Below are 15,048 nucleotides of genomic sequence, written 5' to 3' on the forward strand. Positions count from 1 at the left end.
CCTATTTATGATTGGATCCATCTTCCTTGCCCATCTCTGTGTTCTTAATGCAACATGCCAGTCTCCAGAGCTTTCTCCTTAGATATGGCTTAGTGCCCATACAGCATAGATTCTGGGAAGAGTTTTCCTTGGGAAGCAAGCAGGAATTCATTCAAAGCAAGCCATCATTAAGTGGGAAAATGTGAGCTGGGAGTTTATTTAAAATGATTAGATGGTATTCTGAAGTCTCTGGATCTAAGTGCCATTAGTTGGGCACCACTTTGTGGGAAATGGACTCCATTTTGCTTACTTCCTATGATACCAAGGAAAATGTATAAATCTTGAGTCTGTGAACTATGATAATTTTTAAAAAAGCTTGAGTAGCCAGGGTTTTACCAAGGCTAGATTAATAACTTATCAGAACTCCAATGATAAAAGTTAAAACTCTAAACTTTTGAAGTCGTAACATCATATGTATCATATTTAAGTCTCATTTTTTTCATGTACCTTAAGTCACTTCCTCAGACCTTTACAATTTGCATAAACTTTAAACTGTTTCTTTTTCTTTTCCTTCTGGAAACATGCACTCATTTACTATGAGACATAGGCGCTTGATTACTGAGAGCAGTCATTGAGAAGCAAGTTTTTTTTTTTTAAATGAAAGTAAATAAGTAACAACAGCATGGTTGGTTGAATTTGTCTTTACACTGAAGCCTGTTTTGTGAGTTTACCTTTCTCAGCATGAAGCCTGCCAGCAAGGTAAACCTGTCTGTGAGTTTGCATTTATCAGCAGGAGACCTAGTAGGTCTAGAAAAAGCAAGACCTGATTTTTACCTATAAAATAGACTGGCCTGGCAGCTGCAACGTTTGTAGGAGAATCTGGCTAAATCTGCTTGCTGCTGTTAAACTGGTAAAACAGGACAAACCATCAACACCATCACTGAGATCTGAGAAGGCTAAGTCTGAGTAAGAAGTATAAACCAAATGACTTCTGTAACAATTAGAATGACAGAGATCTGCTACTTGGACAGCCAGCCTACGATCCTCCATGATGATCTGGATGGCTTTGTTTGGGGTAGAGGTCTTCAGTCTTTGGCTGTCAGACAGGACAGCACTAAGTCTCTGGCTGCCACACAGGGTAGAATCAGCCTTTGGCCCAGAAGTTCTGAGAGATTTTCCTGTGTAAGATGAACTTGGGGAAAGTGACCTACCTTAGCAAGTCAGAGTAGGGCAGTCAACCCAACAGTTGTCTACTGTTTGGGTGGGGCCTGGGTGGTGGCCTAGGTATGGGGACAGTTCTTTGCCTAGTGGCTAGGGTGACTATATTCAAAGCAAGGCATAGATGGAGTCCTTTGCTGTCCATCTTCTTTGGAGATAGCTTCAGTGCTGCTACCAGAAGCTAATATTTTTTGTCTATCAAAAGATGTTAGGTCCCAAGCAATTCCATTTCCCAAAGTCTGGCATTTAGATAAAAGTCAGCATTCCCTTGGACATATGGCTCTTCTATCAACCTATGCCTGTGTTGCCTATTAGCATATCAAGGTCTATGCTAGCCTCTAGGCTTCATATGTCCCTCAGTCCCTACTCACTTGAGTGCCTATTTCAGAATCATCTTGGCTGGCGTACCCCATCCCCTACCCTAAACCTCTCCAGCCCTGAGCTTCACTGCTCGCCTCCCTTCTCTTCCCCATGTAACTCAGCCAGTTAGCTCTGTGCTCTCTCAGTTCTGCTCTTGACTCCGCTCCTTGGCCTCTCTCCATCCGTTTGCCCGCTCTCCTCTTTCCTCTCTCTTTTCCTCTCTGCTCTCAACACCTCCTCTCATGGCCTGGTCTATTCTGCTGGCCATGTTCAGTCTGGACTCTTCTGGCTGTTCCCTTCCTCGAGTCTACGATAAAAATCTTCTGGACCATACCTCATTTTTATTCACAGGGGAGGGATTGAGGGCTGTTATCCAATCTATTAAGTATACCTGATTTCAAACAAACTTTACGTTCTTTTTTACTTGCTTCAGGCTCAACTTTCACATATGCAGAAGGCTAAAGCTTGTCCCTGCAAATGAATTGTGTTTGTATTTAGCATGACTACAAGCTTAGTTCTGAGCACATTAAAGAATCTATCTGATCATTTATAAAGTGACTGACCATTAACTTGCACGTCTCAATTACCTTTAACGCTTTACAACAAATTAGTAGCTTTTTAATAAGATTAGGATTTTACAATTTTATCTGTTAAGTTTGAGCTTTAAAAGTTTGAATTGAAGGTTTAATTGAAATTTTTTATTATCAAAATCAAACTTTAAACCTTAAATACAGCACACAGACTGGGAACCTCATCTTTCTGCTTTTTAACAGTATAATAATATCTTTTATAGAATATTATATATTTTTTATTTTTTTTAATTTTTATTTTGCAATACAATTCAGTTCTACATATCAGCCACAGATTCCCTTGTTCTCTCCCCTTCCGTCCCCCTCACCTTCCCCCCAGCCCGCCCCCCATTCCCATCTCCTCCAGGGCAAAGCCTTCCCCACAGACTGAGATCAACCTGGTAGACTCAGTCCAGGTAGGTCCAGTCCCCTCCTCCCTAGAATATTATAATTTTTTCATATGACCCAGTTTCTCTAAATAGTTAAAACTTAACAAAGTTAGCAAAGACAAAGGCTAGACACGTGGAGGTCAGAAGCAACGTGCAGGAATTGATTTTCTTTTTCCACTGTGGGTTGTGGGGATCAAACTCAGGCCATCAGGCTTATGTGACAAATACTTTTACCTGTTGAGCAATATCACCAGCTTCAGTACCTCTTACTACAGAAAGTGCTAGAATAACAGGGCCCAGAATGGACTGTTCTATGTTTACACACACACACACACACACACACACACAGACACACACACACACACACACACACACACACACACACACACACACATGAAAATTTATACACAGCCTGGGAATGCTGTTGTTTTGTGATCCTCTCACAAATCTTTTGAACTTCTGAATTTTCAGAGTTCAAAGTAAAAATGAGAGATATAACAACAAAAACCTAGTACCATTCATTAATCACCTACATGTTCTTTTCTTTAAATGAAAACCAAGCTAATTCTGTGCAGGTGTGAATGTGTTGCAGGGTAAGTGGGGAGTGTAGCTGTCTAGGTTCCAAGAGCGTGGGTTTCTTCATCTCTCTTGTATGTCTGTAGAAGGTATTTGATGGCAAGATTGATCATTGTTCAGCATGGCTGCTGGAGGGCCTGCTCAAGGTAATAGGTGAAGAAGAAACCTACAATCAACCTTACTAAAGTAAACATGGAGGAGAAATGGCAGGGATTCTGCTCAGGACTGTCTTGGTGCAGAAACAAAGCTTGGATACTCCATATGTCCCTCCTCAGTAACACATCAGCTGGGTTATCTGGCATGATGCCTGGGGTTTTCCCAAGCAGGCTCCACCACTGCCCTAGTCTGTGCAGGGACAGAATGTTGATTGTGCGGAGTGTTTGTGGAAGCCTGTAGGTTTCCTCTTTGGTAAAAATGTTTGCCAGGAGGTCTAGGATTTTTTTTTTTTGGTACAGAGATTCATATTCTCTCTGTCACTTAAAGATGTTCAATAATCTTGATGCTGGGATGAAAACATCACTTGTTTCTACAGCTCAGCATGGAGTTCTGGAGGCACTGGATGTAGTCAGGTCCTGCACATTGGCCAAGATCTAGACAGAGCAGAAGAATCTAAGTATGTCAGGAAAGTGATTAACAAAGTTTCCAATTTGGATGGGAACATTCTAGAATGAATGTAGTTTAATTTTGCACATATAGCAAGAGGGGAAGTCAGGCTTCTTTCTTCAGGAAAAAAATATATTCTGTTCCTTATTTTCCTGAGACTCCTACACAAAGTTCCATGCTGTTTTCCCCAGCATCATCATTTGCTTAGGACTTTGTCCTTGCCTCCTCTGCTTCTCATTGAAGATGTGGCTGACTTCTCATTCCATCCCCACCTAATATGAGAAATTCTAGGCGATATAATGACAGCTCATTAGTGAGCAAAACAGGCAAAATATAATTTAATCTTTACATTACAAGTAATTTATTATTTTTATTCTGTATGTGAAGTGTGTACATGCTACCGCATGTGTGTAGAGGTCAGAGGACAACTTGTGGGAATCAATCCTCTTATATCATGTGGGTCCTGGAATCAAACTTAGATGGTCAGGCTTGATGGCGGGGACTTTCACCCATTTAACCACCTCACTGGCCCAAAATACGTGTATTTTCATAGGACATTTTGGAGTCCTACCACCTTCTCCCACTTAGATAGTTGGCTCTGTAACTAAAAAGTGGGAGTGGAGACGGTGGAGCAGAAATACAAATTTGATGGCTTGTTCTTATGTGCTTGTGTGTGCCTTCTCCGTGGAAGCCTCCATTAAATGCAATGGTGACATTAGAACTTGCTTACTGTTGGCTTGATCTAAATTACACTTGTTTGTTTATTTCATGTGCACACAGACACATGCTACGGTGCTCCTGTGGAGGTCAAAGGACAACTTGAGGGAGCTGGTTCTCTTCTTCCACTCTGTGGATTCCAGGGACCGATCCCAGGTCACCAGCCTTACCGCTTTCATCCACTGAGCCATCTCACCAGCCCGCTGATGACAAGTACTTAAATGACAAAGCTGAGAAAGTGAGGCACTCGCACCTTGCACACATTATTTCACGTTGTGTCAAGGAAACAGACTCAGAGAGCTTATGCACGAATATGCTGAAATGCAAGCTTTCTACCTGTACTAAGAAAGCCTGGGTGTTGAGAAACTGACAGCGGACAGAGACACGGATGTCAAATGCGGGTAGTCTTTAGAACAGCTGGGATGGTAATTGCTTGGCTATTTTGAGATGGGTGGGAAAGGGGGCAGGGCACAGGCTGAAACAACAAGACAGTTGTCTAGGAAAAAACTATTGTCACCTGACTTGAGTTTTCAATCTTTCAAGATCATACGTTTTGTAAATTAGAAATATTGTCACCAGGTGGCAGTAGCACACAGGGTTATTTTTAAAATTTATTATTATTATTATTATTATTATTATTATTATTATTATTTAGGGAATGAGAAAAACAATTGCTAAACATGTCCATGAAAATGAAATGAAATCAAGAGTTGGAAGAGGTGAGTCTGGTTTCAAAATGAAGGTAAACCCACCATCTTGTCTCCCCAGCCTGACTCTGGTCTCTACTGCTGCTGCTCGGGGAGGAGGGTCATGATCCAAAGGAACCAGAACAGTTGAGGAAGCTGTTTACTATTGGTGGTCTGAGCTTTGAAACCACATGGATGACAGCTTAAGAGAACATTTTGAGAAATGGGGCATGCTTGCAGACTGTGTGGTAATGAGAGATCCCCAAACAAACCTCCAGGAGCTTCGGTTTTGTGACTCACACTTGTGTTGAAGAGGTGGAAGCCGTAGTAATGTGTGCTTGGCCACGCAAGGTTGATGGATGTGCAGTGGAACCTAAGAGCAACTTACAAAGAGGATTCTCTAGAAGGGAAGGAAGTTTTGTTGGTGGTATTAAAGAAGATATAGAAGAACTTAATCTAAGAGACTACTTTGAAAAGTATGGCAAGATTGAAACCAGAGAAGTTACGGAAGACAGGCAGAGTGGAAAAAAGAGACAATTTACATTTGTAACTTTTGATGATCATGACACAGCTGATAAAATTGTTCAGAAATACCACACTATTAATGAGCAAAACTGTGAAGCAGAAAAGGCCCTTTCTAAACAAGAGACGCAGCCTGCTGGATCACAGAGAGGTCATAGAGGTGGATCTGGCAATTTTATGGGTCTTGGAGGAAACTTTGGAGGCAGTGGAGATAATTTTGGTCATGGTGGAAACTGTGGAAGAGGAGGCTATGATGATGGAGGTGGTGGCAGCAGAGGTAGTTATGGAGGTTGTGATGGTGGATATAATGGATTTGGAGGTGATGGTGGCAACTATGGTGGTGGTCCTAGTTATAGTAGTAGAGGAGTCTATGGTGGTGGTGGACCAGGATATGGAAACCAAGGTGGTGGAGGGGGAGGATATGGTGGTTATAATGATGGAGGAAATTTTAGTGGAGATAAATATGGTGGTTGTGGGAACTACAATGACTTTGGAAATTATAGTGGACAACAGCAATCAAATTATGGACCCATGAAGGGGGGCAGTTTTGGGAGAAGAAGCTCAGGTAGTCTCTATGGTGGTAGCTATGATGGAAGTGGTAGGTATGGTAGCAGAAGGTTTTAAAAACAACAGAAAAAGGCTCCAGTTCTTAGCAGAAGAGAGAGCAGGGAGTTGTCGGGAACACTGCAGGCTTCATTGAGACAGTCATCCCAACTGCATTAGAGGACCTGTACAAATCTGCCACGGAAGGAACGATGATCCATAGAAAAGTTAGGCAGCTTAAACAGGAAATCCTTCTTGCTCAGGACTGTCATAGCCACAGTCTGCAAAAAGTGAGCTGTTGAATCGAGCAATGTAGTGTCAATTAGATGGACATTCCTGAGTTTTTTTTAAACCTGTTGTAGCTTTTTCTTTTCCTTTTCTTTACACCAGGTATATTGCCCTGTAAATTGTGGCAGTGGTACCAGGAATAAAAAAAAAAATTAAGAAATGTTTAACTTTTCAGTATTGGTGTAGTTCAGTTTTTCTACATTTTAGTACAGAAACTTTAGTTAAATGCAGTTTTGAAGGTGTTTCCTTGTGAGATAACAAGTAAAGAAGATCGTTGTTAACTACTATTTTGTATGAATTTTGGTAAAGTTGAAAATTTGTATGAAATTTTATAAAGAAACACCTACTGGCCTGCAGTTTAAGGGGAATCTATTCTTCCCATTTCCCAAACCATCATGAAAGGGTCTGACATGTGGACAGAGTAGGTATTTGTATGTTTGCAATGTGTGTTCTAGATAATTAGGATTGGATAATAAAAATTAGTATATTTGTGGATTTAATAAAGTTAAAATTATCTTCAAATGAAAAAGACCTCAAAAGTTCCTATTTGGTTTTTGTGGATTTTCTTTCAAAATGTAATCATGATTTTAGTGTGTTCGATTTACGGAGTTCTAGCCATGTTGAGATCATCTCCATTCCACATTTACCTTGGTCACACTGAAACCGCTGCCAATACTTTGGGATATGAAGTATTTATACTGCCCTCTACTTAAGTTCTGGAAAAGGATGGTGGATGTATTTCATCTCCTGTATTAACAATCTACTTTTAATACAGGGTGACTAAGTTTGCTGTTTCTGAGCAAACTGATAGGTACCTGGTTTATTCTGCTTTTCAAATTTAAAGTCCTAAAGTTCATTGATCCAGTCAATTTTCTGGGTTTAGTCTCCCCTCCCCCCAAGACAACTTTTCAGAGCAGAGGAATAAAAGTCACTCATTTGAATCCCTAACTGGCTGGCATGCTTTCCCATTTATTCCCTATACATTTTGCTGGATGATGAAGCCAAGGATTGTTAAGATATCATTGTCCAAAACAAAGCAGGAGAAAATGTAGCACAGTTGCTTAGTATAAGCACCTCACTTCCCAAAGATCTGAGTTCAAATTTGGATAGTCCTGAATGTGTAAATCCACAAAGAACACACTCTAGACAAATTTCTAAGCAGTCTTATTAAATTAAAAAAAAAAAAAACATGGAGCAAGATATAGGGGTGAAAGCCTCCAAGATCAGGGAAATAGGAATAGTCACCTAATAGTCAGTTAACCTTACCTCACCATGCCGCAGTTTCCAAAGTGTACTACTTCCTGTCTACCTTTATTGACTTGCTGTTCTGCCCACTCATTGGCTCTTAGCCCAGCTACCTCACTGCCTTGTCACTGCCTGTCTGTACAGATCTTCAGGTCTCTATGGTTGGTACTGGGATTAAAGGCGTGCGTCACCACACTTGGCTCTGTTCCCTAGTATGGCCTTGAACACACAGATACCCTGCCTGCCAAAGTGATCAGATTAAGGGCATGTGCTACCACTGCCTGACTTTCATGTTTACTTAAAATGGCTTACTATTTCCTCTGATGTCCAGTCAAACTTTATTTATTAACAAATATCACCACATTTCCCCTTTTTTGTCTAATAAAAATAAAAAAATAAAAAGTTATAATTAATATAAGAAAAACTGTATACAATAAGTACAATAACTATATACAATCTATGCAAGCAATAAATACATCAACAATGTCCAGTCCATTTACATTTGACAAATTCAGAGAAAATATTCCATTATATATCCTATTTTGGTGAGTCCAAAATGTACCCAATTCACTTTCTATTCTAACTTGTACTACCAACAGAAAACTATCTTATGATGTCTTTCAAACTTACACATTTAACACCTCTTAGTGAGTTTCTTTTCTGAATTTCTTAACAAGGAAATTGTTACTACAACTATCTAATCTTCAACTCTCTCAGAGACCCAAGAAGGAAATAATATTACCTAGTAAAACAGGAAGTGCAAACAAACGACTTCCAAAAAAACTGTGAGTTGACAGAAACAGCCAGCTACCTGGACAGTCACCCAAGGTTCTTCTGCACATGGGGCATCATATTCAGCCTACAGGCTTAGCATATCTGACAGACTCATTTGTGAAGTAGGATGAACACAAGGCCCACAGATTGACCTCACATTCCGTGCTAGTATTCCATGTACCAGATAAACTTGAATTCTGCCAGTGTCCTGTCAGGATTTTAAATTCTGGAAATTGCTGGTGTTTTTGGAATTCAGCTGCCTATTCTTCTCAGCTTGTGGATGGCTTCATCTCAGTGTCCCATTCTTCTCCATATCCCATTCTTCTCGGCTTGTGGGTGGTTTCATCTAGGCATCCCATTCTTCTCGGCTTGTGGGTGGTTTCATCTAGGCATCCCATTCTTCTCGGCTTGTGGGTGGCTTCATCTCCTTTGTTAAATGCCAGTCTACCAGTGAGAGGTTAGACTCCGTCAGCTTACTTACTCTTTTAAGAATTAACTGTTTCAGCTACTGTTTCACTGCACACCAGAAGTCATCAGTCCATTGCCTGTTCAGCTGCCTTTGAAGAAAGGGGCACTGTAACTTTTCTGGATTGCAAAGCAACTTCAGAGATGGTGCCATGTTGTCCTGGCCTCAGAGGACACCTGTTGCCAAAGCTGCAACCACACTTGTCTTTGCAAGTATTGGTAGTCCTTTGTTTCGTGTCCTGTTTGTCCATTTTGGATAGCATACTGTCAGCAGTCGATTCAAGGGCACTTTGTTGCCCAGTGGCTAACTTTTGCCACAATGAAAGTTAACTCCATATGCAGTTTCTTCAATGCCCATATTTTCTCTGAAGTAAATTGGTGCTGCCAGGAGCTATGTCTCATAGCCATAAAAGAAGAAAAAAAAACTAAGTTATTAAAACATTTTAAATGCCATATTCTGTATATCTCTGAAGGGCTTGTAGATGACCTGTCTATCTAAAATATATCTCTGCTTGACCTTGAAAACATAACTAATATGATTACAAGTTTGATTGTAATGTCTAACTACTAACTTTCATTTCTTTATATCATAATAGTTGGTAATAATAACATTCAAGGATTAGCAAATTGCATTACACTGTTAAATGAACTGTATAAGTACAATATCTTGAACAAGATTATAAATATATGTATGGCATTTTCTAACAATATCAATATACATAATTTGTATACAATATATAAAAATCCAATCCAATGTAAAGTATTTAAAACTAGTAGTTGTCTTTTAAAAGTAGATTCAATAATCTACCTTTTTATCTATATCAGATCTATATCCCCTCTTTTTTCTTTTCAGAGTAGATTCAATAATCTATCCTTTATTCTATCATTTCTATATATCCTTTTTTCAGAGTAGATTCAATAATCTACCTCTTCTCTATATCCTCTTTTTTCTTTTCTTTTCATTTTTTTCCCAAATAAGAACCTCAAATCTAATCTTTGTTTAGCTCTTTTCCTGACCATTAGTAACAACAACTTGTAACCAACCCTCCTAAACAATAACTATCCCAAATCCAAAACCACCTGCCCTACCCCACATCTTGGAAATGTTTTGAGCATTGTGTTCTTAAAATTGCTTCCTGCTGTTTGTGGGTGAAGACATCTTTAGGGGATCCTGAAAAGAAAAATTTTGGGCTAATTGTCAAGTTCCAGGAGGGGTAGCTATATCATTTGTTGCCCAGTCTCTGCATAATGCCAAAGTGCAGGTCTTATCTCAAGTTCTTGTTCAAGTAGTCTGTGAGGCTGGATCATCTCAGCTAGCCATCTTGAAACTGTTCTGAGCAGTTTGGGTGATGTTTGTCAGCTTAGTGGTATTATTATTGTCCATGTGAAATTGTTGTCCTGGGGCCCCATCAACTTTCTGGAGGCTTCAAATTTGTTATTAGGCCTGGTTTGATTCCCTGGAGAAAACTGATAGAGACTTGAACACAAAAACATGTATAGGCAGCTAAATGAAACCTTTTTTTTTATTTAGAATTAATTAGTACTCTATATGACCATTTATATAATGGAGTTTTTTGTCTGAATCTGTCAAATGTTAATGGACTAGACATTGTTAATGTAATTCTTGACTGTATATATTGTATATACTTATTGGATATAGCTATAAGCTTCTTTTGTTATCTTAGACAAAAAAGGGGAAATGTGGTGATATTGTCCCCCCCCCCCAATATATTGAGCATCCTAGTAAACTTATCTGGGGTCAGAGAACAGAACAGCCACTAGACAGACATAGAGGCCAGAAAATGGTGGCACACACATCTTTAATCCTAGCATTCTGGAGGCAGAGATCCATCCGGATCTCTGTGAGTTCAAAGCCACACTGGAAACAGCCAGGCATGCTAACACATGCCTTTAATCCCAGGAAGTGATGGCAGGAAGCAGAAAGGTATATAAGACATGAAGACCAGGAACTAGAGGCTTTTTAAGCTTTTAGCTTTTAGCAGCAGTTCAGCTGAGATCCATTCGGATGAGGACTCAGAGGCTTTCAGTCTGAGGAAGCAGGATTGGCTGAGAAGTTGGTGAGGTGAGGTTAGCTGTGGCTTGTTCTGCTTCTCTGATCATTCAGCATTCACCCTAATACCTGGCTCTGGGTTTGTTTTTATTAATAAGACCTTTTAAGATCTGTGTTACAACACACAATTATTCTTTGTATACATTTCATACTAAAACATGTTGGTGTGAATTACAATTTGTTCAGAGACCCTGGGTGAGAGTAGTTTTAGATACCAAGGTCATATACATGAAAAATGTCTACTGTCACGCCAGCTAGTGCAATTTCATTTGAGCCCCAAGTATGTGCTCTGCCTGTTGTTGCTTTCTTTTTCAGTTGAAGGTTGAATTCAAATTTTTACTTGGCTTTTGAAATATTAGCAAAACAAGTGACAAAACGGGGCCTGAGGTGTGCTAGTGTTTGAATATGCTCTCTTCTTGCTCTAATTCTGTACCTCTGTGCATCATCAATATCTGGATGCATGCAGTGCTACTAGCATGGATCTTTGGTCATTACAAACAGTGAAGTTTCCCCACAAAACACTCACAAACCAATAAATGTAACAGACAACAACAACAAAAAAATGAAATCAAATTATGTTTCTCATTACCATTAAAGTTAACATCATCACACACCCTGAAACAAAGAGCTTCTGGGCTTTCCCCTACATACTTTGGTATGTCTATTATTGTTGTCCTTGTTCAGCTCATGTTTAAGCAGTCTTGTTGAGGAGATTTTATGGATGCAGCCTCTGAGATTACAAGGAGAGGAGAGGAGAGAGAGAGGAGGAGAGAGAGAGGAGGAGAGAGGAGAGAGGAGAGAGGAGAGAGGAGAGAGGAGAGAGAGAGAGAGAGAGAGAGAGAGAGAGAGAGAGAGAGAGAGAGAGAGAGAGAGAGACTCAGAGCAAGCTCCCTGATCCTCTGGCTCTTACAATATTTCTGCCTCCTCTTCCACAATGTCTCCTGGGCATAGGGATGTTTTGAAGATGTATCCCTTGGGCTCCACAACTGTGTTTGGATTTGATTGTGGATTTCTGTAATGGTCTGGACTTTTTCAAAGAGAAGTTTTCTTGATGAGGGGTGAGAATTACACTTATCTGTTGGTATAAGGACAAATATAAAACCTTAATCTTAATTTACATGGGAAGGGACTGAGGCAGGGAAGTGTGATCATATGGTTAGGGTAAAAGCAGATCTAGATTCACTCTGTAATAAAATTTTTTTTTTCACATATAGCAGCTAATCAACTCAACTACATCACAGGGGAATGCAAACCAGAAACAAACCATGGTTTGGGGCCCCAGCAAATTTTGTTCAGGTCCCACTCTTGAGCATCTTTCCTGCTTGATGGAGCCCAGTAGTTGACAGTTGGCCATTGGAGGTGGGTTCCTTCAATGCAGAGAGCTGTGTTCAGGAAACCAACTATAGGCATTCCCCAGAAACCTTAAAATTTTCTATAGTGGAGAGTTAACATGAACACTATGTAACTAAAAAGATTTGTCCAGGTAGAAGATGCAAAACATTCCCAGATAGCTTGTAGGAGTGAGAATGGATGTAGCTACATGTTTCCTGTTGTCATTTTCTGGGTCCCATCTCCTCACACACAATGGAGCTGATCAGTTGACCTCGCTAAATTGAGTTATATATGCTTGGCATCATTCCTTTTTAAGTATAAGTATATTTATTAATTCTTTGAGAATTTCTTACCCTATTTTGGTTTTATTTACCCTAACCCCTCACTTAACTTCCCCTCAGGCCCACCTCCTCCATAATCTTCCAAACTTCTGCTCTCTTCTTTTTAAATTTAATAGCCCATCGACTCCAATTTCCTTTTTTCTTTAGTGTTGAGCTTCTCTTGTGGGAGAAATAGATTCCTCTTGCCATGAGAAGTGGAGACACAGGTTTGCACAAATCCACCTCAGTCCTCACCTCTTGCTCTGTCTGTCACTGTCACTGATTCAGTAGCATCTCTACTCATATTCTGGCCTTTGACCTCAAGAGGTTACAGAAGAGATCTTCAGTTAAGAGACATAGCTTCTGGAAAGTTCTCTGATATACAGTTAAATACAGGTTACTATGAATTGTCTGAAATTTGTCAGCAGGTAAAAAATTTATCAGCCTGTTGGAAAAAATGGATGTAATTGGCAAAGCTAGAGTAAGAAAATTTTACTCCTGAGTCATAGAAGATAACAACGACAGAGATATCTCACAGCTTGTGGTCTTTCACCTTAATTGTCCTTTGTGGAGGGTGTGTTCCTCACCTCTCATTAGCACTCTCACCACATTAAAGGTTTCTCCTCCTGCCCAGTGCCCTTGTTTAGGTTAGAGAATCATAGGTTAGAGTTGGAGGGTCATAGCTACAGAGGTAGGAGGAAAGAGCAGATAATTTAGAAGAAAACAACTCCAAGGTAAAAGAGACAGGAGAAGACACAGAGACTCTTCATGGTGGAGGTGATGCCAAGTTAGAACTTTACTGGGGGAAGTGCTTTTAACAACATCCCTAGAGGAGAATGCAGAAGGGCAGTTTTTGAAAATACTACCAATGCTTATTAATCAGAGCTCTTTAGATGATCTTTAATATAAAGATATAAAGAAATAAATATTGAGTAATTCATACTGAGTCATTGTTGGCTTGTGTAATATGTCTTCTAAATTAAAATTTCTAGCTAGCATACCAACAGCCTGCACTGCCCTGCCTCTTACCTGTCCTTCTCCCTCCTGGAGTCCCTTTTCTATTCACAAATGGCCCCCTTCTACTTCCTTGCCACATACAAATGTTTCAAACTCTAGATTTGGGGTCAAATTTGATGGATGACAGGAGCCAGCAGAAACAAATGTTCCATACATACCTTACGACAGTCAAATCAGCAGCTTGGTTTGGAGAGGCTGAGTTCTGTGGAAGGGAGCTTATATACGCCAATCCTGTGGTTTTGACACCATGTGAATGAAGAAAAGAAATAAACACAGAGGACATGGCTGCTCCTAGGTATGCTGGAGGAGAAAGTTTATTGTAGATAAAAGGGAGAGCATAGCCAGAGGCAGGAACATCTGGGAGCATCCAGAGTGAACACAACCCTGAGTTGGGCCATGTGAGGAGAGGGGTGAGGGGAGAGTGGAGAGCCAGACCAAGAGGCCAGGAGTACAAAAGATAGATTAAAAGGGGGCAGGTAACCAAAATGGCTGAATTATATAGGGAAGGACAGCCCAGTCCCTGGGCTGGAGAAGTTTAGGGTAGAGAGTGGGGTATCTCAGCCAGGAGGGCCCTGTAATAGGTAGGGACCCAGTAGCCAGGTCCTCTTTGATATGCTAAATAAGCACCTCAGCTAGCCATTTGTCCCAGGTCTGAGACCTAACATATATATATATATATATATATATATATATATATAGATATAGATATAGATATAGATATAGATATAGATATAGATATGTACTTTAAAGGTGGCTGCTGTGGATTCTTCTTTTTATTTACTTTTTGCTTTTTGAGACAGGGTCTCTCTATACAGCCCTGGCTGTCCTGGAACTCACAATGTAGTCTAGGGTGCTATGTGCCTCTGCTTCCCAAGTGTTGGGTTTAAAGGTGAGTGCCACTGTGACTAGCTACTGTGAATTCTTATTTCATACTCCAAGACTCACTTGAAAATCTTCAGGGCCATTTAAGGAAGGGGCACACTCAATGTCCTAAACACCTTCTTTCAGACTTCAGCTTAGGTATGTGCTGATTCCTAGAATATTCCCAATGATTGTCCCTCTGCCTGACATTAAGTAGGAACTTGGTGTGCAGGCTAAACAGGTGATATCATGGGTAATGGGACTTTTTTGGGTTCTTTGAGTTTTATGCCAGTTTAGGAAAGAACAGAACCAGGACATTTCCATTTTTATACCCGAGAATTGATAAAGTTTGAAAGAACTCCCCAAACATAAATGTTTTAACCTGAATTTATTTTCTATGTCTTGTACATTCAAATCCTACCTAAGCCCTTGACATATATGGGCTAGTGGCAAGGCTAGTGGTAGAACATTCAAGACTGATGCCTAAGAATTGGAGGTAGTGGTTAAGGGATA

The 15,048-nt window shown here is 40.1% G+C and overlaps 1 pseudogene; it reads left to right on the plus strand.

Annotated features, from left to right (window-relative positions):
- Positions 1–3,212: 3,212 nt before the first annotated feature.
- LOC131913836 (heterogeneous nuclear ribonucleoprotein A3-like) lies at positions 3,213–6,367 on the plus strand (annotated as a pseudogene).
- The last annotated feature ends 8,681 nt before the right edge of the window (positions 6,368–15,048 follow it).

This window comes from Peromyscus eremicus, chromosome 6, assembly GCF_949786415.1.
Source record: "Peromyscus eremicus chromosome 6, PerEre_H2_v1, whole genome shotgun sequence".
NCBI classification, from domain to species: Eukaryota; Metazoa; Chordata; class Mammalia; order Rodentia; family Cricetidae; genus Peromyscus; species Peromyscus eremicus.